The sequence below is a fragment of the Natator depressus genome, chromosome 7, assembly GCF_965152275.1.
Source record: "Natator depressus isolate rNatDep1 chromosome 7, rNatDep2.hap1, whole genome shotgun sequence".
Taxonomy (NCBI): Eukaryota; Metazoa; Chordata; order Testudines; family Cheloniidae; genus Natator; species Natator depressus.
In genome coordinates this window covers 92,086,289-92,112,859 of record NC_134240.1, presented here as the reverse complement: position 1 = coordinate 92,112,859, position 26,571 = coordinate 92,086,289, and the positions used below count along the sequence as shown (strand labels likewise).

General features: G+C 39.9%; 1 protein-coding gene across 1 annotated transcript in view; it reads left to right on the top strand.

Moving 5' to 3' along the window:
• The first annotated feature begins 7,118 nt into the window (after positions 1-7,118).
• PLCE1 (phospholipase C epsilon 1) overlaps positions 7,119-26,571 on the top strand; it is a 326,950-nt gene continuing 307,497 nt past the window's right edge. The window contains exon 1 of the mRNA XM_074959062.1: positions 7,119-7,285. The gene's annotated coding sequence lies outside the window, so the exon portion shown is untranslated. The remainder of the gene's footprint in view (positions 7,286-26,571) is intronic.

The window sequence follows — 26,571 nt, the reverse complement described above, 5'->3', positions numbered from 1 at the left end:
TTTAACATTTATTAAAAATTGAGTAGTAGTAGTAAAGTAAGATGAATTAAAAGTTCATATGCTTAAAATGTTTGTACTAAATCCCACAGCCTCATATTGTAATTTTTGTAAGAATTATTCCTCCAAGATTTTGAAAATACGTATTTTAAACTGTATTTAACTAGGGAAGGAACTTCCTGGAATAGTGTAGAGAAAACATTTGAAGAGAAACACAGATAAGTAATAAGATGGCAATAATAATTAAACCTATTGGCTCAGATCTTCAAAAATGATTCTGAGGATCTGGACTGTAGGGTCTGATTCATTTAAATAGGAATAAATTAGGAGTAACTCTATTGAAATCAAAATTAGTATAAGCAAGAAGATAATCAAGATGATGATTGTTTAAATTAATTAACATATTTACAATAAAGTTATTATCCTTATTAGAAATGTTCAATCTTAGTTAGATTTGAAAACAAGATTTCTCTTTACAAACTACTCAGGAAACTTCCTGATTGATTCTAAATATCAGAGATTTTATTGCTGGCTTGACTATACTAGGCTGCTGAGTGATTACAGAGGAGGCATATTACCGTTATAGCCAATAGAGTACGTTTCCTTGATCTGAAGAATAGCTTGGTGGAAGTTTGAAAGCTTGTCTATCTCACCAACAGAAGTTGGTGTCATAAAAGATATTACCTCTCCCACCTTGTCTCTGATAGCCAGTAGATACATTTTGTGGTGGTCTTTTTGTCCAGAGATTAAACATTTTTCTGCATTATGATGTCAAAAGAGACTCCAGCTGAACATGCTTATTATGTCTCCAAAATTATTCACATAAGCCCAACAATATAGCAATCAGGCTGGATGGAATCAGACTCACCCTGTGAAGTGACATTATATGGTTGTTAACAAAGAGGTACTTACTGTTCCAACACAGTTGTCTCCATAGTCCCATGGAACATTTGTAAGATAGCAGCTTTGGTTAAGACCTTTTATATGCTAGAGTCAAAGTCTGAAAAACTCAGACATAACTCACAAATACTAGAACAGCTCTTAATATCTGCACCTTTGGGTTTTCTACTTATTTATTGTTTTAAGAAAGTACAATAGGGTATTGATTTAAATCAGTGTTTCTCAACCTTTTTGTCCTGGTGACCCCCTTTGGACTTAAAAAAAATGTGACTAAGACTTTAAAAAATTGCAACCCCCCCCACCTTAAATATTATTAAGTAAATTATTAATAATATTCAGGGTCAGCATTAGTGGGTGGAAAGCAGGGCAATAATCCGGGACCCCACACCAGGGGACCTTGCAAAGTTAAGTTACATGCTTGAGTCTGGGGTGGCAGGACGTGGGCTGAAGCATGTAATTTAACTTTGCGGGGCCCCCTGTGGCATAGGGCCCTGGGCAGTTGCCCTGCTTGCCACCCCTAATGCTGGCCCTGCACTTGTGACCCTAAACTTGTCCTGTGACACCTCCCGGGGGATCATGAATCCCAGGTTGAGAAACACTGATTTAAACTTCCTTTTAGCAGTTCAAACTATTAGAAACCATTTGATTTAAAATGAATACTTTCAGTAAAGCAACAGCCTTCAGAGCTGAGACTGTGGATTTCCCCAGAGAACTCTCTTATAATGGGCCAGAATGTATCCTCCCTGATACAGAGGACCTGTCAATTGTGTATGGAAAGGGGATTGCTTGGCAGGACTTCGTGGGCTATTCCATGTGTGCAGAATCTGTGCTGCAGTAGGAAAGATGACTGAGCAGGATAAGAGGTGGAGTGGATTGGAGGCAATTAACTTTGTCCCTTATGTGGCCTTATATACCTTCCCTAGCAAAGATCATTCATCCCCAAGCTATATTGCCTTTTCCACATGACCCCACTGTGGATTTTGGAAGCCACTGGAAACAATGGGAGTTTCAGCTAGCATGGCTCCAGTGGAACAGTGCTTCCAGGAAGCTAGGTGGGGTATACCTTCTTGAGGATCCCCAGGGCTTTGCCTGCTTGTCAACAGACCCCATTATTTTTTTCTCTTGGGAAGAGGATAAATCCAACCTCCCTGGTAGGATGATATAGGTAGAACTTCCACAAGAAGATCCTGACTGAGATTTCCTTCCCAAAAGCTCTCTCCTGTGGCTCTTAATGTGGAAGGAAGTGATCTGGCCCAATATTAGTAGAAAGCAAGACTCTTTGAATAATAAATGTGGGTTTTTAAAATTCTAATATTGTGGTAGTGATACTTTCGTTGAAGTTGAGAGAACCCTTTCAGTCTAAATTTGTGTTCATGTGTTTCTAACTTTTTTTTTTATTTTTATTTAAATTTCCTTGAGTGTGTGTTCTTAGCTCATAGGTGCATTTTGGAGGAAAACTTGAAGAAAATACTGACATTTTAAAATTATATGAATGTTAAAAATGTTTAATTAAAATTAGATAGTTTGAAAATATTGTTATAAAATATCATAATTAAAGAAAAAACTTTTCTCTACACTCCATTCTGTAGATTTTAGACCAAAGAGGCACAGTGTAGACCAAGGCCAGATCTACACTACAGACCTATATTGGTATAATTATGTTGTTCAGTGAAAAATCCACACCCGTCAGCAACATAGTTATACCAACCTCACTCCCCATGTAGACAGTATTATGTCCCTTCATGGAGGTGGATTAACTACGCTGATGAGAGAAGCTCTGCACTGCTGTAGCGCTGTATGTGAAGACAAGCTATTTCCTCTAAGATGCTAGCACTTACATAGTAAATTTGAGGTGGTTTTCTCTCTCTATCATCAGGCCCACAGAAGCTATGGGCATTGTGTTGGCATTACTTTCAGCCTTGAATCCTCAAGGATCTCAAAAGGCCAAATAAGGAATAAAGGCCACCCCATCTAGTCATCACATAAAAGGATGATGAGTGTGATGTGGAGGCTTAGGGAAGAAGAATGGAAGACACTTCCATCTTGTGTGGGATTCCATGGACCCACATGACAGAAAAGTATTTCAAAAGACTGTGATCTGAGTCCAACTCAGCAGAAGACAGTTTTCATACCTTCAAAATGCTAGGTTAGAAGTTGTCCGTCAGAAATAATAACTCAGGCACCCCAAAATTATCCCCTCAAATGTTAGCATTTGGAATGTAACACTGAAGGGGATGGAGCCCTTGAAGCAGTTGTATACATGTGGAGTATCCCCTCCCCAATAACACACTCGTTTTCAATAATTTTTCCAAAACTTAGTTCAACTCAACCTTTTTAGTAGCCCCATTGACAAGGGGCTAAGTATGGAGCCAGACTTCCCAAATGTCAGTTGTGTAGTAATGCCAATGGACTGTGCAGTCAAAGGTGAACTGTCCTGAAAAACTGAGTGATGCAGTGTGGAGGGCAAAGAGATCATCGGAATGAATTATCCTCTAATAGGCAGCTTTAGAACTTGCCACCAAAACCCTGGTGGTTATATTTATGCAGAATTTTTTTCTTGCTAAATCTTCACAAGCTGTTGCAGGCAAATCAGAAGGTCATATATACTTCTGTTCATTTCCTAAATTACTACAAGTGGCTTAAGAGAACCAGCAAAGCTTGTCTGTCTTGATCTGCCAATGACTTCCATGCAGCTTCTTAACAAGGAAAATCATGTGGAAAACATAATTAACCATGGGGTTACATGAAAACTCATTTTTTAGATATACCTATATATGCTATTCCTTTCTATTAAAACTTTATTTTAGTCTGCAACACTTTTCAGGAATGTGATTTCTGGATTAACAAGCACATAAAAATAGCTTGGAGGAAGGAGTCTGAATGCGATAGTTCTGCAACTCCATGGAAAGAAATAATTAAGATGCTAAAAAACTGCTGGGTTGGGACACATCCTCCTCAAATGTACCCATCTAATCAATCTAGTATTTCTAATGTGCCTATCACCATGGTATCAGACATGGATGTTTCACCTTTGCAATTTTCTATCTATTTAGGTATTTCTATGGCCCCAATTGTCATAGTATCTGAGAACCTCATAAATATTAATGAATTTATCCGCACAATACCCCTGTGAAACAGAAGTGTTATCCCATATTTACAGATGAGGAACGGGGTTACAGAGAGGTTAGTTCTCCAATTCAGTAAGGTACTTAAGAATGTGCTTACCTTTTAAGCATGCGAGTAATCCCATTGACTTACGCATGTGCCTTACTTTAAGCACATGAGAAGAACCTTGCTGAATCAAGGATTAGATGATTTTCCCAATTTTTTTCATTTTTATGAAGGTTATAACCTTTTATTACTCTTCAGTACAATAACCATATACTCTTGCCAAGTTAATAAAAATCAAGTGCTAATACATTGTGAAGGAAAATGGCAGATACATTTTCCACTGGAATAATTTGATATGTTTCCTGTACTTATTGAAATAATTGAAAAAGCAGAGAGGCTCCTTGAAAAGTTCTTCTTTAGAGAGGCTGCTATTGCTTGTATTTGTACTCCCACTCACGATTTTTACTAAACAACTACTAGTCCTCTTCTACTGAAATTTGGTGCTTTAAAAATGTAAATCACACTATTTTATTTAATTTATATTTATATATACTGTTACAATATTTGTAAATTAAATATACTTGTGTACAAATTAAAAATAAACAATGCTGAAACACAATACAAATATTTTCAATTAAAAATGTGACTTGGCTAAGGGGAAAGAACCAACAAAATTTCACCTATGGCAAAAAAGGGACATTACTATTAATACTATGTACTATGGGTGAAATCCAAACCATATTGGAGGCCATGAGGATTTCACCCAATATATGGTCCATTTCAGTAGAGAATGATTAATATAAAGTATCTTGAATTGGTGTAACTGTTTTAATTTCAACTAAAACATAATTCAGATTAAACTAGACATAACAGTATAAAGTCAAAATCATATTAGGAAGGCTGAGGTGATCTGTTGTGGCTCGCATATTTTAGCGCTTTTCATTCTTTAATAACCTTGCAGTTTAAGCTTGTTGAAAGAACCAAGCTTAAAATAAGTAGCTAATAATGTAGCCATGTAATGTTAAGTGAATATTACAAATATCTGGCTACAGTAATAGTAAAAAAAAAACAACCCTATGCTTTCAGAAAATATATATCTTTCCTAGGTTTTACTTCACTAGACAGCTACATTTACTGGTTTTAAAAGTCTGTTATAACACGTCTCATAGTAGACTTATTACACTTTGATTCCCAACTATGCTACGCTCAGTATAGATGCCCACACTATCATAGTGTCACCATTTTATAATACTTGTCCTCTGAGCATGGTATAAAGAGATACAATATATTTTCTGAAGTAAAGTAAGTATATAATATACAATAGTAAATACCTGACCCTCAAGTGTAAGATACGGTGCCCCTAGAAAACAGTATGAATTCCTTATATTAGAAGGGAATGAAGTAAATTAATTTTTTTAAAACCCAACAGTGAGACATTATCTCCACATACCAGCTATGAGAATTTGTATTCTTTATATAGAAAAGTCCAAAAATAAAATTGCATGTTGTCTACAGCCAACTTTTGCTGTTTTCAGAATTAGAATACTACTTTTAAAATTAAGTTCTAAATAGATCGACTCCTTTTCTCTTTGTTTGACTCTGCACACAAAGACCAGAAAGTCTTGCATGCAAAGATGCACAGCTGAGTTAATTTAAATTGTATTTTTCCATAAAGTACTTGGAAACTGTACAATATTTCCCCCTTTCACAGACTTTAGTTAAGTCTTTCTTCCCATAGATAATGGTTGGCAGCAGCGCACAGTGCAGAGGTTGTGTGCTGCACTTCTGAACAAAGTCGTGAATTGAGCCATTGTTTTCACTGAGATAGCCTGCATTTTTCGCTGGACAGAGAGCAGGGTGTAAAAAAGGCACCTTGTGTGCAACTGTTGGCAAGGCTTGGAAGTGAATTAAAATCTCCACAAGGTCTGGGCAGTACAGCTCTGCTCGGTATTGAGCTCTTTGGAAGCACAGTTAGCTCAGACATTCCAATGTAGTGAGACAGCAGGAGGGACACAACTCGACTCTACAGTCGAACGGAGGAAAAAAGCCAACTCTTTCACAGAGATTAGTCTCTGTACTGAACTTTCATTCACAACGTGTGAGACACACAATGGCTCTGGACCAGCTTCTGCTCTACAAAGATTTGGAGAAGGCTCCGTTATCCAGTGATCTTGAGTCACTGGGTATTACCACTTAAACAGAATGAGTTGCCTGCCAGAGGTAAGCAAAACTAACAGGAAAGGCTGAAAACAAATCAACTGAAGATGCACGTCAACTGCTATGGTGCAGGAAATTTTGGGAAAAGTAACTCTCTCCTTTTGCGTTTGGTCTTTACCCAAGTCCTTTCCTCCTTCCAAGCTCTGGTGTCATTTGAGCTTTACAAATCAAATCAAACGTAAAAATAACAGTTGAATGTATTTGCGTGATTATCTTAGTTTAGCATTTTGGAAATCTCAAGCCCCAAATAGTTTGCTGTAGTGGCCTTGACACCCTAACTTCAGTATTTTAATTGATTTCAGCAGAGAAGTTCTGAGCTTGAGAGCCTTTGAAGATGCACCATAATTCAAGAGCAGGCAGGCTGCAGCTCTAAACGTGATGAAAGGCACCAGGATAGTAGCTACAGAACACTGTCCTGTTGCTTCAAAAGCAAATGCGTTACAGCTGGGAGGGGGTGGAGTGTACTGCAGAGGTGTTTCTAACAATGTAAACTCTCGATCAGTGCACGTAGCACTGCATACAATGGCGCAAACTCTTTGGATGGGGGTATGTATTTAATATTGCATGTAACAATTTTAACATGGAATGGAAGGTCAATGTACCTAACGCCTCACAGCGGTACATATAACCGGGGAGACTCTCCGGGGGAGGGGAGAAAGAGCTGTGTGGAAGGTTCAGCCACATCTTGTCCCCTGAGTTCTGCGGGTGCCCCCCCCCCCCGCTTTATGCTTTTGGGTAGGTGCAATAACCTTCCTCCCTGCAGCGTGTGTGATTTGTGGGAGGGGAGGATCAGGAGCCCGCTGGTGGCGGCGGCACAAACATCCTGGCCCTGCACTGTGTCGGGGGAAGGCGGGCTGCGGACCCTCCAGCGTTGGCGCGGTGACGTTCTCTCCTGCACGGTGTGTGGCCCCCCTGAGAAGATCGCTCTGGGGCTGGGGCGGCGGTGTAATCCCGCTGTGCGCTACGCTGGGCAGCACTAGTTTCCTGGAGCAGAGCACGCAGGAGGAGGCGGCAGCAGTACCCAGCACTGGGCTGTCTGCCCTGGTGCGAATGACTCAAGGTGCTTCCCTGCTCTGTGGCCCTGCCGCGCTCACCTCAGGATGCCTGTGGCGGGCTCCCTTCTCGCTGGGGGAGAGGAGGGCTGGGCACGTTTCCTTGCCCGCCCTGCGGGGGAAACCCGGCCGTAGCCCCCTTCTCCCGCCGCCACCCCCCCCCCCCGGGCTGCGCGAGCCCCCGTTCTCCCCGCTGCGCCTCCTTCCGCCCAGCTGGGCGTTGCGAGCCCGGCAGGCCACCTCCCCCTCGGTCAGCGCGCGCTCCCGTCCGCCGGCTCGCTCAGCCGAGCCGTTGGGTTCGGGGGCTGCCCTGACTCGGAGCCTGCCCCGCGCAGTCAGCCGGGGCGAGAGCCCTCGGGGCTGCTGCGGTGACCCGCCGCCCGGCCTCAGCTGCAGCGGCAGGAGGAAGAAGCTGGGGAGACGCTGAAAGTTGCCTCCTTCTACTTATCCCCAGCGGGTGAGGCGCTTCCACAGGCTCCTTGCCTGAGTTCCTGGGGCTGGGGTGGGTGGGCCTCCGGGTTGCCCAGAATCACCCCCATAGGTTGCTTTGGGGTTTCGGGTGGTGAGAGAGCGCCCCCCCCCCCAGTCACCGAGCTACGGGGACATAGGTTCACACTTGATTGTGCATCCCAGCAACCTCATGGACGTCAGAGGGGTTGTACTGGGTCTGACATCCTTGCATTGGCTACACTTGCACCCTAGTTTGTCATCCCCTTTCCTCCCCATATATCAGTTCTCCATTAGGCTTGTGAAGATGATGATCCACACTAAAATGCAGTTTCTATGAATTCACATTACAATATTTAGTTGTAAAATATCCCCTTTCTCTGCAGAGGATTTGAGGAAATGCATAGAGTGATTTTTTTTTTTGGGGGTGTGGATTGTAACAAACTTGTTATAAATTACAACTGGGTCTAAAGTCCTCACTATCTTCCTCCTGAAGTTCTCCCTTTACAGCGTGGTTTATATCAGTAATAAGTTTCATATTTCATTGCTTTAAACTTTCTGGCTAATCACATCTCAGTGGATTGTTCTGGGTGAGGTGCAACATCTGATCAACTACTAAGTTTTAGGCTACTGGGGTGAAGTGGTCTCTCCCCAGCATTTCGGTGGTTTACAGTAAGAAGCTCCGGTTCTCAGATGTTATAAAAGTTCGTTCTAGGCTGAAACCTGGAAATCAAAGCAACGAAGTGTGTAAAAAAAATATTTTTTTCACTGGTTCTGGCCTTGCCTTTGATATTTTTGAAAAAGTTTAGTTTTGTGAGTAACTTTGCATTCCCTACTAGTCCTATTGAAGTGTTTGCAGGATTGGGGCCAAAGTGTGCAAGACTTGCTGGTTCTCAGGTATACTGTACACTCTGGGGAATGAGACTAGCATGGAAGCCTAGCCCTGGTCTACACTAGGACTTTAGGTCGAATTTAGCAGCGTTAAATCGATGTAAACCTGCACCCGTCCACACGATGAAGCCCCTTATTTCGACTTAAAGGGCTCTTAAAATCGATTTCCTTACTCCACCCCTGACAAGTGGATTAGCGCTTAAATTGGCCTTGCCGGGTCGAATTTGGGGTACTGTGGACACAATTCGACGGTATTGGCCTCCGGGAGCTATCCCAGAGTGCTCCATTGGGACTGCTCTGGACAGCACTCTCAACTCAAATGCATGATTGTTTGCCGTTGCTCTGACGCAGGGAGGGGCAACTGACGACATGGCTTACAGGGTTGGCTTACAGGGAGTTAAAATCAACAAAGGGGGTGGCTTTACATCAAGGAGTATTTCAGGCAGGACTTCACGGAGGGTTCCAATAAGAAATGGTGCACCTAAGTTATTGTTCTTATTGGAACAAGGAGGTTAGTCTGGCCTCTGATTGATACATGGTTAGATTTACCTCGCTGCACCTTCTCTGTGAATGACTGCACTGTGACCTAGAGGAATGAGTCCCCTAGATGGGGGGTAGGGGATTTGCAGATGAGTACAAAACAGATCTGGTCTATTTCTTGTTTTGATACACTCCATCTATCTTTTACATCTTTGGCTGGCAGCAGACGGTGCAGAAGGACTGCATGCCATCCACATCTTATGGCTGCTCGGCAGAAGATGGTACAATAGAACTGCTAGCCATCCTCCTCTTGCCTGCCCGGCAGAAGATGATGCAATAGCAATGCGTATCACCTGCCTGCTCACCATAAGATGGGTCAATAGGACTGACTGCAGGACTAAAGAGAATGAACTGATCAAGTCACTCCAAATTTAGTCCCTGCGCCCATGTCTGCCCAGGCGCTCCTGATCGACCTCACAGAGGCGACCAGGAGCACCTCGGACATGACGATGACGGCTACCAGTCCTATTGCACCGTCTGCTGCCACAAGGCAATGGGTTGCTGCTGCTGTGTAGCAATGCAGTACCGCGTCTGCCAGCATCCAGGAGACATACGGTGACAGTGAGCTGAGCGGGCTCCATGCTTGCCGTGGTATGGCGTCTGCACAGGTAACTCAGGAAAAAAGGCGCGAAACTATTGTCTGCCCTTGCTTTCACGGAGGGAGGGAGGGAGGGAATGGGGGCCTGACGATATGTACCCAGAACCACCCGCGACAATGTTTTAGCCCCATCAGGCATTGGGATCTCAACCCAGAATTCCAATGGGCAGCGGAGACTGCGGGAACTGTGGGATAGCTACCCACAGTGCAACACTCCAGAAGTCGACTCTAGCCTCGGTACTGTGGAAGCACTCTGCCGAGTTAATGCACTTAATGCACTTAGAGCATTTTCTGGGGGGGGACACACACTCAAATATATAAAACCGATTTCTAAAAAAATGACTTCTATAAATTCGACCTAATTTCGTAGTGTAGACATACCCCTAGAGAGGTGCTATAGGAGTACCAGCTGGCTGAGTTGCTGCATTCTAAGGATAGTAGGATGGTAACTGAAATGATACAGGTTTCAGAGTAGCAGCCGTGTTAGTCTGTATTCGCAAAAAGAACAGGAGTACTTGTGGCACCTTAGAGACTAACAAATTTATTTGAGCATAAGCTTTCATGAGCTACAGCATCCGATGAAGTGAGCTGTAGCTCACGAAAGCTTATGCTCAAATAAATTTGTTAGTCTCTAAGGTGCCACAAGTACTCCTGTTCTTTTTGAAATGATACAAAAACTCATGAAAGGGTTGGCTGTGGTTCAAGGAGCAGACAAATGTTCAGACTGGTTCTTATTTTGCCATGTGGTTTGACCATCCCTAATTGTAATGCACATTTGTGAGGGAGTAGTATTAAAGTTAGTGTTTTATGTTTATATCAAGATTTTGTTGAATGAATAAAAACATAAATTTTGTAAGTATTTCAGAAGTGGGGATGTGATTTTGCCCCCTTATTAAAAAAAATTCTCAATATCTGAGAACTAATAAAGAATTTAAATTCCAGAATTTGTAATTACCTAATAAATCATCTTGAATCAGAAGCCCTCCTTTTAATTTTTGAATCATCCTATGAGAAATAGGACTAACCACAAACAGTATATGTATATTTCTAATTAGATGAAAACAGTGACAAGATGAGCAACACCTAGACCAACGGGGGGGAAAAAATAAACCAAATCAAACTACAAATAACTTTATCACAGGAAACTGAATATATTGTAGATCACCAGTAGAAAGCTGTTGAGAGAGACAAACTGGACTGCGTAAGTCATGAGAAACCGTGCCCAGTTTGCATAGAAATTAACAGGGGATTGCTAAATTCTTCCATTCTTCTCTTAGTCATCTGAGTAAAAGAAACTTCTCATATTTTTGCCATGTTAAGACATTGATCCAATATATTATTATGAGTTCATTTCCACTTTCCCATGTGTTGAGACAGTTTTCTTTCTAGCTAGATTTGCTCTTAGAAACCTCCCCTTTTTGGGGCCCAATTCTACAAAGTGTCAGCTACCCTCAACTCCGTAGACTTTTATGTGGAATGTGTTGGGCAATGTATTTTTGTTGCATTAAGCAAGATTTAATACTAAATATAGTTTAACCAGTATCTTTTCTATATTTTTGCATAATTTTGTCAGTCTGACAATAAGTGACACATAAGAAAAGACAGGGAAAACTCTATCAGTAAAGTAAGGATAAGAAAAACAATAAATCGTCAAAGTATCCATTGAGAGACATGGAAAGGGTTCAGAAAAGGGCTACAAAAGTGACTTGATGTTTGGAAACACAGACTAGAAATAAGGCACAATTTTTTTTTAACAGTGTGGGAAATTAACTATTGAAATACTTAACTAAGGGTTGTGGTGGAGTCTCTATCACCAGTAATTTTAAAATAAAGATTGGATACGTTTCTAAAAGATATGCTCTAGTTCAACCATAGCTACTGGACCTCAAACAGGAATTAATTCAGGGAAGTCCTAGTCTAACTTCCTGCATGACACAGGACATAAATCACAAAGGTCCCTTCTGGTCTTAAAATCTATATATCTATATGAATAACTGCATTAAAATTAGAACTGTTACTGAGTGTTTTTCATTAATCATTAAAATAAAATATATATTTCAAAGATCAGTTGAAAGTAACCTTCCAGTAGAAAAAGTATTTCCGTGTTGGTTAGTTTTGTTTTGAAATAACCTTATTAGGAACCAGCCTCTTTAGGCAGGAACTGTCTTTTTGTTCTGCTTTTGTACATCATCTAGCACAATGATATTCTGGTCAATGAATAGGGCTCCTTGGCACTATGCTAATACAATTAATCATAATGTCTGCTATATTTTATATACTTTTAAAAAAAATCCGTAAGTGAAACATAATGCTTAATCATGCAACTTCAACATGACTAGTTATGAAAATAAGTTCTATTCCCCTTGCAGTCATTTGGTATTAGTTGTGTGAATAAGGGATGTGGAATTGGTCCACAGTCTTTAACTATGAAATTGCACTTTTAATTTTTTATTTTTTTATTATTTTTATTATTATAAAAAACTGTTAGTATGCAGAAGTATGAGCCATGTTTGTCAGTGGTCAAATTCTGCCCTCAAATTACTTTTTTAATCCCATTTAAATTAGCATTATTGTATGTGAGTTCCTGAGGCTGTAAGTGACTGAATACACAAATCAGAGCAGTACGACTTACGCTGCATACTACTTAGTTTGTCTTGGCAGACCTATGTGGAGATCTGACTGTGGGTGGGGTTTCCAGAATCATGCTTCTGACAAACGTGGATCATATTACACTCTTGATTTCTGAGAAAAACTCCTATTTACTTTGAGAGTTGCATGAGAGTTGAGGAAGAGGGTCATTGTGTTAGCACTACCTATATATGGGTCTCTTTTCTTTCTTTAGTGACAGAATTCTGATCTCACTTGAAGTAAGTGGAATTTCTTCAGACTTACACCAGCGTGAAATCGAACTCTGGCCATTAATGGTCTATTATGTTCCATCGCTCTAGCATTTGGGTGCATGACATAATTGAATGCAATTAGATACTAAATCAAACCATTGACAGTATTCTTTCCTGAACTACCCTAACCAGTCATAAATAATCCACCATAGTCAAACAAATGCTTAACCTAAAAGGTGTCTTGTACTTGTTTCTGAAAACCTGTAAAGGTGACCTCTAACAGAGTGCTCATGGGGATGAGTTTCAAAACTAAACTTTCTCCTCCAGAATCATCCGATTTCCAGTGCCCAAGAGTGCACACCTAGCAACTGTCAGCAACGGTGTCTCAGGTGATCTCATCTGTTGTGGTGATTCGTTGGGTCATTAGCGAGTTAGGTGTCAAACGTCGGGGCATATATGAATATATCTCAAGGAAAATCCTTCTGCATCCAAATCTCCTATTCAGTCTAGGGAAGTTTTGGGCAGGATTGAGCCTTACATGACGATCGGCATTCTGCAGGCTAGTATTTCAGCTGTGACATTTTATCCACAGTAGTCTGCGGCATGCCTCAGTAGACTAAATGGGTTCTGGACTCTGGAATGTCTTTTGCTGTATATTGCAATCAACAGAAAAGTAACCTTTAGTAATTTGGTAAGAAAATTGCAATGGAGATCTCTTTTTAAAAAGGTAAAAATGATCTGCTTAATTTTTAAATTGACCTGTAAAGTTTTTTTTAATAAATACTTTAAATACCATTTCAATATCTTTAAAATATTTAAAGGTATTCCTGTGTACTCTTACAGTTAACTTTTTTGTGTTTCTTTCTGTTAATTCTTACTAACATTTAATTACTTCTGGTTAAGCAGAAAGGTGAAAATGTTGTGTACCAAAGTAAAGTTACATGCAAGATATTTTTAAATATTTATTTTGGGATAATATTTTAATTCTATTAGTATGCACAAGTGCTGTATAACTTGCGTCTAATAATAGTATGTTTTGTTAAACAGATGACTCTCCAGTTGCATGTGACCTTGCCTAGTGTTGTAGGACTTTTGCTGTCTGTTGTTTTAGACAATGCTCTGATGTGGGACTTTTCCTCCCACAATATTTTTCTCCATCTGTGCTACAGTGTACAGCAAGAATGCCTCTGAAGTGAACTCTGGTATTTCTGAGGTTTGTGCTACAATACATCTTTATTCTAACATTTTTATAATGCATTCCTTTCTTTCAAATACAAAACTCAGTTGTTGATTGAAATCAGCCACTTAATTGGCTGATTTCCCCTCATAGCAGTGCAAGTAGTTTCAAGCAGCATTAACACCTGATTGAATTTCCACTTGGAAATCAGTGGGTTGTGGAGGGAATCATGCTGTGTAGAGTAACTGTGCCGTGAATCTACTTCATCTACAGTGCCTCCAAATTCCCATGAAGGAACAAACTTGTGGAGCTCCAGTTGAGAAACTTCCATGATGTCAAAAGAACGAGGAGTACTTGTGGCACCTTAGAGACTAACAAATTTATTTGGGCATAAGCTTTCGTGGGCTAAAACCCACTTCATTGGATGCATGCAGTGGAAATACAGTAGGAACATAGAGAACATGAAAAAATGGGTGTTGCCATACTAACTTTAATGAGAGTAATCAATTAAGGTGGGCTATTATCAGCAGGAGGAAAAAAAACTTTTGTAGTGATGATCAGGATGGCCCATTTTCAACAGTTTACTAGAAAGTGTGAGTAACAGTAGGGGAAAAATTAGCATGGGGAAATAAAAAGAAAAAAGAAAAGGAGTACTTGTGGCACCTTAGAGACTAACCAGTTTATTTGAGCATGAGCTTTCGTGAGCTACAGCTCACTTCATCGGATGCATACTTTGTGTAATGACCCATTCACTCCCAGCCTTTATTCAAGCCTAATTTAATGTTATCTGGGGACATGACCAACTTTTTCTTAACCAGCCGTGTCAGTTAAGAAGAAGTCAGAAAAACACTGTAGAGGAGATGAAATGTGCATTGTGGGCTTAGTAGATCTCTTATTAGATGGAGTGTATCAAAGTTATTTATTCAAGCCTAATTTAATGGGTTTTGATTGGAGGTCTTTATTCAGTTTGCAAATTAATTCCAATTCTGCAGTTTCTCATTTTGGAGTCTGTTTTTGAATTTTTTTTTTTTTTTTTGGAGTATTGCGACTTTTAGGTCTGTAATTGAAGGAGGTTGAAGTGTTCTCCGACTGGTTTTTGAATGTTATAATTCTAGACGTCTGATTTGTGTCCATTTATTCTTTTGTGTAGAGACTGTCCGGTTTGGCCAATGTACATGCCAGAGGAGCATATGCCCAAATAAATTTGTTCGTCTCTAAGGTGCCACAAGTACTCCTCGTTCTTTTTGCTGATACAGACTAACATGGCTACCACTCTGAAACCTGTTTCCGTGATGTCAGGTCTCACCCTTTAATTTCTCTGGCTTGGTTCTGCTTGTTTTGGATCCTGCCTGCTTATGAAAATGAAGGGGAGAAAATAGTTTCATGTTTTTAGTATCCAAGTTAAAATTTAAGAGCATATTTTGCTTCTTTGCCTTCCTTTGCTAATTTTCATTTTCTCATTTTTTCATATATTATAACCAGATCAAGATAATGAATTGTTCAATTCATATGAGTATATTTAAATAAATGTGCTCTGTAGGATGCTTCATTTAGTGGACAGTGATATTTTAATATTTGTACTTCTAAAATTGTTTAATATTTATACATTTTACTAATAAGCTTCATGTTCTGGTGACTTTTTTCAAATAAACTAGATACCTGCTGTATGTCTATATAGCTCCCTTCTGCTCAAAATTATGTGGGTGGAAACTAACTAATACAAACATTCCCTGGCCCTGTAAAAGTTGCAGGTCCTTATAATCTCATCTCTTTTAGTGTATGGAACCAAAAGAGGTGCAGGTGTAAGGTAAGCAATAAAAGCAGTGAATCTGCATGTATCCAAAACTCCAATTCTGCAGATTATTGGCCAGCTGAGCCCCTCTGCATTCCCCTCTGGCTCTTACCAGTCATGCCTATTACTTGATCAGGCCAGGAGGTTCACAGGTTGCTCATCCAAGGTTGTTCAGTGACCATCTTGGGTGTTAAAGGGTCAAAGAGCAAACAAGATTGTTTGTTTGAAGTCCTACCGCCCCCCCCCCCCCCAGTGGTTCTTCCATGATTCTTGGAGCAAATATATTGCTCCATGTGGCTCCTTTGGAGTTCTGGGAGAGAGTCTACTGCATAGTGCAGCTCCCATCCAAGTCCCTCCGCCCCCCCCCCCCCGCAGTCTGCACAATTCTTTTGTAGTGGATATGCAGAAGGGGGAGTACCCTGCGTAGCTACCTTCCCTCTGCATGTGGTCATGTCATAGCAGTGTCTGTAGTCTTGCTTCCCTTCACATGAAGCAGCTGGAAGAGGAGGTGAAAACAGGAGCTTTAGAAATGATTATGTATAATTTGTATTAAAAAGTACATACAGTGTAGAACCCCAGTGAGGCCAACTAGTCACATATTAAGAGAAAAGATTTTAGATGCACACAATTAATCCATAACATGAGTGGGAAATCTCACAATTTCCTTGGTGGTTGTTGCACTCTCAGGCAAGGTTTCAGGCAGAGGCTTATACCAGGATTGTTTTTAGGTTAATGAGCTCTCAAAATGTAGGTATAATGGGTTTTGATTGGAGGTCTGTTTCAGTTCTAGTTTCATGTAATAGTGTACTCTGCAATAATTAGGTGATGTCTAAAGAAGTTCTACTTAAATCTTGTTGGCCATTCAGCACACAAACAGCCTGGATGTAGAAAAATTGGATCTCTTGTCTCACTTGTATAATAATACCAGTATCCCAGGGCTATGCCTTTTAAAAGATATATTTTCACTCTAATTAGCATGTATCATTTAAATATACAAGGTAGGCTTATAGGGGCTTTTTTTGTTGTATGCATTTATAAAGCACCTGTCACCATATTAGTGTCTGTCACTGAACAATATATGTTTCAAGTTACACAACTCAGAATTAAGTATCTTATTCCTTTTTATAATTGCTAAATAGCCTCACAATATACAAGCAGTCATATACATCTTGTTTTCTTAATACAGTTTTTAGAAGGCAGTTAATCATGTGTCAGGTTTCAGAGAAGTAAGACTTCAGCATACCACATGAGTGTATGTGCTTACAAAATATAATTTCTAATACTTAGAAATACAAATAATACTCATAAAATTAATTGTAGTGTTGGGGTGCAGTTCTTTTGTTTGGCAGAACATTTGGCAGAGTTCCAAAATTCATATGCATTTCTGTATGCTCTGGGTGGCAAAACATTTTGTCCAGTTCTTTCCTATCACAGTCATCTATTTGCACTATGCAGATCTGGCTGAAGGAGGGATTTGCTAATATACATTGCTCAAAAACAAGGTCACTGTACAACCAGTAACTAGTTCAATATCTGATTCCTCTCTTGTGTTTTTGCTTTGGACTTTTCCCAGTTTCCCTCTTCTGCCCATAATGTCAAATCCTGTTTGCTGTTACATAGAGGTTAGATTCTAAAAAAGAGCAACTGATGTTGTAGCAGGCAATATGTGCCACAAAATACAACAGAAAATCAGTTGTGTGATTGTACTTTTAATTTCACTGCCATGAAGGGTGACTGAATGACCTTGGAAACAGTAATGTGTCTGTTTTCAGGGCCTCTTTCAATGTCCCTATCAGTCCTACAAAAAGTCTTTTGTTCTAATTTTTGAACCCCTGCAGACCAATGAGCCACCTGAAGAAGTTGCCTATCAGCTGAGCTGGTGAAATCAACAGAAGGTTTGCATATGTCTGAATACATATGCAAACCAAAGACTACTTATCCACCAGGCACATCACATACTAACCATTCCTGAGGCTTAATTATTATATTTGCTCTTTTTAAATCTAGTAATAGCCTAAGTTCCAGATGTATTTTCTCTTTGTTTTTAATAAAATTTACCTTTTTAAGAACGGGATTGGTTTTTTGTGTCCTAAGAAGTTGTGCACATGTTGTTTAATTAGATGGTGGCAACAGTTGATTTCCTTTGTTTTCTTTCTCAGCTCTTCCCAGGGGGAGGGTGAAAGGGATTAAGGGTACCCCACAGGGAGGAGTTCCCAAGTGTGCCTTCCTGGGTCCAAAAGATTTTTTTTTGCACTTGGGTGGTGGCAGCATCTACCCATCCAAGGTCAGAGAGAAGCTGTAATCTTGGGAGTTTAATACAAGCCTGGAGTGGCCAGTATTAATTTTTGGAATCCTTGCAGGTCCCTACCTTCTGCATTCGAAGTGCCAGAGTGGGGAATCAGCCTTGACAGCCCACAACCAAGTTTTTATTTACATCTGAGAGTGAAGTATGTACAGATTTCATGGCAGAATGCTATTAACATCTAAAATCCAGTTTTATCTGTCAGTTTTGCCATGTAGTGACTGTAGCTTGGGTATTTGTTAATGAATGTAAAATATTTGATTATTTAGGTTAGATTTGCTGTTGCTTATTTGTGGTGGTTTTTAAGGTTTATTTCAGAGAGAGCATTTTTATGGGTCCTGAAACGATTTGCACTGATTGGGCAAAATTTTTCTAGCAGTGGCAGGTTGTCTATTGGACTTCAAAGGTACTTTAAAAATAAAGTTTTTAAAAATTAAGTGAAATATATATTTAAAAATTTAAACTATGTACATTTAAAATATAGTTCTTTTCCCTCTGTGGTTCCCTTTCCTGGTAAAACTGGAAGGCCCTTTGAGACTCAAGCTGCTGCTGTCTTAAGGACTTCCTTTTTCTGTGCTCAAAAGGAACTATAGTAGCCCACAGTTAGAGGAAAATATTGGATTAGGGAAAAGATAATATCTATTTACATTACTTCAGTATGTTCTTGCGAGTCCTCTTGGGTGTGGAATCAGGAACTGGTTAGATGTCAGCAGCAGTGTGGGATGCAAATAGCTTTTCTTTCTTTTCTGTGGGAAAGATATAACTTTTAAAAATGGTTGTGGAAAAATGTTTAAATTAGGCAAAAAAAATTTGCCTTATCATGGTACCTAAGAGCCCCAGTTATGGATCAGGGCCCTGTTGTGCCTGGTGTTATACAAACAGAGAACAAAAAGACAATCTTTGCCCCAAAGAGCTCACAATCAAAGTATAAGGCTAGAGACAACAGATTGGGGAGTACAAGGAAGGCATTGAGACAATATTGCCTAAAATAAATAGACAAGACAGACAGAGAGGGTGGGGGAAGAAGTACAGCACACAAGCAGAGTGAACAATATGATGGCAGCAAACTTCCTGTTAGTTCCACATTTATTTTGGAGTGTGTGGGTTTACTTAGGAGATTAGGAAGGGAAGGGAAGTGAGGGGGACAAAGCAGGAATGGAAGTGAAACTGTGGTGAGGTGACTGAGGGAGCAGGAGGGTTGGCGCAAACAGCCAATCAGCGAAGAGCAGAGAAAGTCAGAACATTCTACAGTTTTGACTGGAATGTCTGTGGGTCCAAAAGTCCCTCATTTGGCTGCTCCTATTCCTCATAATGAAGTAAATGACATCCTCAATTTAAATCAGTTTGTTATGATTACTGTCTGGCTCCCCCTCTCAACTTCAGTTCTAACATGTCATCAGACAAATTTTTTTATAACACAAACAGTGTTACTAGCTCCCCCAGGGTTCAAAAGTCACTTGATATGCCATCCAACATCATTAGGTTGTGTTAAAAATAATAATTTGGGGGTCTTTATCCTAAGGTTCCTGAATCTTTACAGTTCATGTTATCCAGGTGTTGCCACAACTATGAGGGCTAAAAAATATATTAAAAAAAATTAAGTTGAAATTCTCAGCAATTACATGACTCCAGGAGCTGGGGCTTTAAGAAAAACACAAAATTTTGTGAGACTGGCAATATGATGAGAGTTTTCAGAGCATTGCCTACCTGGTTAGAGATGAACACTATATACCATTTAAGAACTGGGATTCTGAACTTGCAGTTTGTTCTGCATTGATTGTAATACTGATAGTTCTCAAGATAGCAGCACCTAAAAACAAGTCTGAAATGAAGTGGGCAATTCCCAACTTTCCAATGGTTGTATAGCATTAGACTCCTGGATGGATTCAATTTCAAAATCATGTCCATAATTTCTAGTTTTGGTAGATAAGGGACATTAAAACAGCTACTGGTCTCTCAGCTCAGTAGTGCCTTTTTTTATCTTTTAAGCACATTTATTTAAACTGAAAAAAATTGTCTTTCCAGAGGAAAGACCACAGTTTATGTAGGAGTAATGTTTTAACTGATCCCCAGCACACTATTAGAAGGAGGTACTCTAGGGAGTGGTATTAACTGGTGTTAGGAGCCAGATTCTCCTTAGAGGAAAAAGGATAATGCTAGCTGGAAAAGCCTTCTCTTTTTGAGTCCATTTAAAAAACAAAACAAAACAAAATCTTTGCCTGAACAAGTGTCCCTTGTTTTGTTCATTTGTCCAAGTTCATTTAAAAACCAAGCTGAAGGGAACTAATTGAACTTGATTTTTGAAGTATTGACTGTGCAAAAACTTTCTTTTGACCAGGCTCCAAAAATCCTGAATACACCAGGAAAATGGGAGTCAAAGCCTTCAGTTGTTGGTAGAGACTGAAATATTCGAGTGACCATTTATGGTGAACCTTATAATGAAAATGAAACCTAGTAAATCTTTGCTTCCATCCTTATGCTCTATACATCTGCAGACTCCTACTCTTTCCCCTCCAACCCTCATTCATACTCTTAAAAAGCTCATTTAGGTTACTGTCAGTTGTCCTCACTTTCAAACAAGCACCTTCATGCTTCCCCTCATGTTTGGGAGAAACTCCCTGTAAATATCCACAGAACTAACTCATTATCACCCTTCAAGTCTCTCCCTAAAACTCTCCTTTTACTGTGATACCTACACAAATACCTAACAATGGTTAGGCTACCAGTATACTGAGACCACGTTCTATCATGCTGACCAATATGTTCTCAATGTTTCCTTGTACTCCACCATGTATCTATAGCCAAAGTCTCTTGTCTTTTACTTAGATTGGCTCTTTGGGTCAGGGACTGTCTGCTGCGCCCCCCCCCCCCCTGTATTTCTACAGTGTCAAGCATAGTGGGAGCCTGGTCTACAACTGGGGCTCCTGGGTACTACAATAATGTGGACTTATAGTATTTCCTTGGAGGACTCTGGGTCCACAGACAAAATAATGGATTTTATTGCTCCATTAACAGTTACATCTGTTTTAAAGTTTTAACTCTAAAATACATGCTAATACTCTTTATTTTGACATGACACTCCTCAATTAACGTTTAAAACAGGTATAATTTAATACATTTCTAATGTAAACTATGTTCTTTTTATCCTAATATTTGTACTTCTACAGTACAGTACCATTTGTCTGAGGAACTCGAATTACTTAACTATTTGTCAAGGCTCACAACATTGTTTTATTCTTCCCAGATTTGGAGGAGAAAATTGAAGTACAGAGAGGTTAAAGTGTCTTAAGTTGGGCACTCAAGAACTGACACACACAGAATTAGAGGGCACTTCTAAAAGTATTAAGCCAAAATGCCTTCATACTGTACTGGACATCTATGGAATTTTCTTTGAAATTTGGGCCCAATTGACTTATCTAAGGTCACCCAGTAAATCAGCAGCACCATGGGAATGGTCTCCTGACTACCAGTCTTGCATTCTAACCATTTGATAATGCTCACTGCTTTTAGTTCAGCAGACTTATGGCATATGATGTAAGGAGGAAACAACAGAATGATCAAATATAATATTAATCAACTCTGTATTTTATGATGAACACTTACTATTAGCTTTACAGTCAATAGCATATGGCAAGTCACATCAGGATCATAAGCAAAGGATGAAGGTTTCTGGCAACGGGAGTTTGGGGAGGGCTGAGAAGTTACTTCCCTACCCTGTTTCTCAACTATCATAAATCCTCTCTCATCCTGTTGCCAGTTTCTAAGAGTTAACTTTAAGGTCTTCATACATTTTATTATTAAAAGAAGACTGAGGATAAGTAAGTATTGTAGTTGTTTCAGCATCCTCATTAGTTTGGTTTTCCTTCCTTATTATGTAGTGTTCATTTTCCCCTCCGCCCCCTCTAGGTTCCTCATATCATTTGTGCACTGTATTGATACATTTTCTTCTTGTTTCTCTAGCCATGTTATCCAACACTATTTAAGTTTACAATTCAATTTTATTCTTGCAACTTTTCAATGATACTATATAGCCTAGTCATGTTGCTTCACCCTTTTTTCATTTAATGTAGTTTTTCTTTTAATTTTTTTTTAAAGTCTTCCCTGTAGTCACAGTGGGTTACTTTTGTTGTTTCTCTTATGTTTAAACTGCAACGGAGTCAGTTTCTTTTGTAGGTAGTGTAGATTCCACTAATTTCAGAGGGATGGATTGGAACAATAGAGTAACTGCTTAACTGTAAATTTGTTCTGTGTGGCTCAGATCCATCTTTCTGGAGCCTATCCTAACAGACAGCTGCAGCAGCACAGGAGCCAGCAGACAGAGCTGTAAACAGGGAAGTTTGAGTGGGAATTCTGTTGAAGGAGAAGGTATTATGTTGGAGGAGAAGACTAACAGGACTTAGGTGCGAAGGCCATGACCGATACCGAGGCAGCGGTGGTAGTGATCCAAGTAATGGATGACACAACGAAGATGACTGAATGTGGAAGCTGCGGCATGTACATGATCCTGGAGGGGATACCTGAAAAGAGTTTCGTCTGTATGAAGTGCCGTCTGATAGAGCTGATGGAAGAAAAGATCTGAGGAACAAATGATGCAGCTAGATTCTCGCTGGAACGTATCAAGGGAGACTATGCCAGGCTGGGGAAGATGCTTAAGGAAATCGAGGTTCAGGTGATCTTCAGTGGGATTCTTCCTGTTCCTAGAGAAAAGCAACAAAGGTGTGACAAGATTATGATGATCAACAGATGGCTCAGGCAGTGGTGCTATAAGGAGGGCTTTGGGATGTATGGCTACTGGGAAGCATTCGTGGACAGAGGACTGTTCTCTCAGGATGGACTTCACCTGAGTAGGGAGGGAAATAGACGTCTAGGATGGAAGCTGGCACAACTGATTAAGAAAGCTTTAAACTAGGAATTTGGGGGAGATGGTTGGGAGATGTCCAGGTAATCTCCATGCCGGATTTTAACATTGAGAGGGAAGAAAACAAAGTAAGAAGGGATGCAGCCGTGGGTAGGAGAATGGACATAAGCAGGAAGGGTAGTGTAGATACCAGTCTAATAGGTGATACTGGTTGTAGAATGTCTGTGCCCAATTGGGTAAAGAATGTGAGCGAAGTGAAACAGCAAAAATTAAGATGTTTGTACACTAATGCGAGGAGCTTAGGTAACAAAATGGAGGAACTAGACCTACTGGTGCAGGAAGTGAAACCAGATATTTTTGGGATAACAGAAACATGGTGGAATAGTAGTCATGACTGGAGTACAGGTATTGAAGGGTATGTGCTGTTTAGGAAAGACAGAAATAAAGGCAAAGGTGGTGGAGTAGCATTGTATATCAATGATGAGGTAGACTAAAGAAATAAGAAGTGATGGAATGGATAAGACAGAATCTGTCTGAGCAAAAATCACATTGGGGAAGAAAGCTACTAGAGCCTCCCCTGGGATTGTGCTTGGGGTGTGTTGTAGACTGTTGGGATTCTATTTGGATATGGATAGAGACCTCTTTAATGTTTTTAATGAAGTAAATACTAATGGGAATTGTGTGATCATGGGAGACTTTAACTTCCCAGATATAGACTGGAGGACAAGTGCTAGTAATAATAATAGGGCTCAGATTTTCCTGGGTGCAATAGCTGATGGATTCCTTCACCAAGTAGTTGCTGAACCAACAAGAGGGGATGCCATTTTAGATTTGGTTTTGGTGAGTAATGAGGACCTCATAGAAGAAGTGGTTGTAGGGGACAACCTTGGTTCGAGCGATCATGAGCTAATTCAGGTAAAACTAAATGGAAGGATAAACAAAAATATATCTGTGACAAGAGTTTTTGATTTCAAAAGGGATAACTTTAAAAAATTAAGGAAATTAGTTAAGGAAGTGGATTGGACTGAAGAACTCGAGGATCTAAAGGCGGAGGAGGCCTGAAATTACTTCAAGTCAAGGTTGCAGAAACTATCAGAATTCTTTTCAGAGTAACAGCCGTGTTAGTCTGTAATCGCAAAAAGAAAAGGAGTACTTGTGGCACCTTAGAGACTAACCAATTTAACTCCTTTTCTTTTTGCGATTACAGACTAACACGGCTGTTACTCTGAAACGTGTCATTATGCAAGGCACTGCATTTAGCCATATGGAGTGGAAAATGCTCAAATAAATTGGTTAGTCTCTAAGGTGCCACAAGTACTCCTTTTCTTTTTATCAGAATTCTGCATCCCAAGAAAGGGGAAAAAATTCATAGGTAGGAGTTGTAGACCAAGCTGGATGAGCAAGCATCTCAGAGAGGTGATTAAGAAAAAGCAGAAAGCCTACAAGGTGTGGAAGATGGGAGGGATTAGTAAGGATAGGTACCTTATTGAGATCAGAACATGTAGGGATAAAGTCAGACAGGCCAAAAGCCGTGTCGAGTTGGACCTTGCAAAGGGAATTAAAACCAATAGTAAAAGGTTCTATAGTGATGTAAATAAGAAGAAAACAAAGAAAGAAGTGGGACCGCTAAACACTGAGGATGGAGTGGAGGTTAAGGATAATCTAGGCATGGCCCAATATTCTAAACAAATACTTTGCCTCAGTCTTTAATGAAGCTAATGCGGAGCTTAGGGATAATGGTAGGATGACAAATGGGAATGAGGATATGGAGGTAGATATTACCACATCCAAGGTAGAAGCCAAACTCGAACAGCTTAATGGGACTAAATCGGGGGACCCAGATAATCTTCATCCAAGAATATTAAAGGAACTGGCACATGAAATTGCAAGCCCATTGGCAAGAATTTTTAATGAATCTGTAAACTCAGGGGTAGTACCATATGACTGGAGAATTGCTAACATAGTTCTTTTTTTTTTTTTTTTTTTAAGAAAGCGGGGGAAAAAGTGGTCGTTTGACATCTGTAGTATGCAAGGTCTTGGGAAAAAATGTTGAAGGAGAAAGTAGTTAAGGACATTGAGGCCAATGGTAATTGGGACAAAATACAACATGGTTTTACAAAAGGTAGATCGTGCCAAACCAACCTGATCACCACCTTTGAGAAGGTAACAGATTTTTTTAGACAAAGGAAACGCAGTGGATCTAATTTACCTTGATTTCAGTAAGGCATTTGATACGGTTCCACATGGGGAATTATTAGCTAAAGGAAAAGATGGGGATCAACATGAAAAGTGAAAGGTGGATAAGGAACTGGTTAAAGGGGAGACTACAACGGGTCACACTGAAAGGTGAACTGTCAGACTGGAAGGAGGTTACTAGTGGAGTTCCTCAGGGATCAGTTTGGGACCAATCTTATTTAATCTTTTTTATTACTGACCTTGGCACAAAAAGTGGGAATGTGCTAATAAAGTTTGCGGATGACACAAAGCTTGGAGATATTGCCAATACAGAGAAGGACCGGGATATCCTACAGGAAGATCTGGATGACCTTGAAAACTGGAGTAATAGTAATAGGATGAAATTTAATAGTGAAAAGTGCAAGGTCATGCATTTAAGGATTAATAACAACAAATTTTGTTATAAGCTGGGGACGCATCACTTTGAAGTAACAGAGGAGGAGAAGAACCTTGGAATGTTGTTGACCACAGGATGACTATGAGCCGCCAATGTGATATCGCCATGAAAAAAGCTATTTCCAGTAGAGATAAGGACGTGTTAGTACTGTTATACAAGGCACTGGTGAGACCTCTTCTGGAATATTGTGTGCAGTTCTGGTCTCCCATGTTTAAGAAGGATGAATTCAAACTGGAACAGGTACAGAGAAGGGCTACTAGGATGATCCAATGAATGGAAAACCTGTCTTATGAAAGGAGACTCAAAGAGCTCGGCTTGTTTAGCCTAACCAAAAGAAGGCTGAGGGGAGATATGATTGCTCTGTATAAATATATCAGAGGAATAAATACCAGGGAGGGAGAGGAATTATTTAAGCTCAGTACCACTGTGGACACAAGAACAAATGGATATAAACTGGCCACCAGGAAGTTTAGACTTGAAATTAGACACAGGTTTCTAACCATCAGAGGAGTGAAGTTCTGGAACAACCTTCCAAGGGGAGCAGTGGGGGCAAAAGACATATTGAAGTATCACTAGAGGAGGTTTTGGAATTAATTGAGAAACTTAACAGTAACAAGTCACTGGGACCAGATGGCATTCACCCAAGAGTTCTGAAAAAACTCAAATGTGAAATTGCGGAACTATTAACTATGGTTTGTAACCTGTCCTTTAAATCAGCTACTGTACTCAGTGACTGGAAGATAGCTAATGTAATGCCAATATTTAAGAAGGGCTCTAGAGGTGATCCTGGCAATTACAGACCGGTAAGTCTTAACGTCAGTACCGGGCAAATTAGTTGAAACAATAGTAAAGAATAAAATTGTCAGACACATAGAAGAACATAAATTGTTGCACAAGAGTCAACATGGTTTCTCTAAAGAGAGATCATGTCTTGCTAATATATTAGAGTTCTTTGAGGGGGTCAACAAACATGTGGACAAGGAGCCAGTGGACATAGTGTACTTAGATTTCCAGAAAGCCTTTGACAAGGTCCCTCACCAAAGGCTCTTAAGTAAATTAAGTTGTAATGGGATAAGAGGGAAGATCCTTTCATGGATTGAGAACTGGTTAAAAGTCAGGGAACAAAGGGTAGGAATAAACGGTAAATAGTGGTGTTCTCCAAGGGTCAATCTGAGGACCAATCCTTTTCAACTTATTCATAAATGATCTCGAGAAAG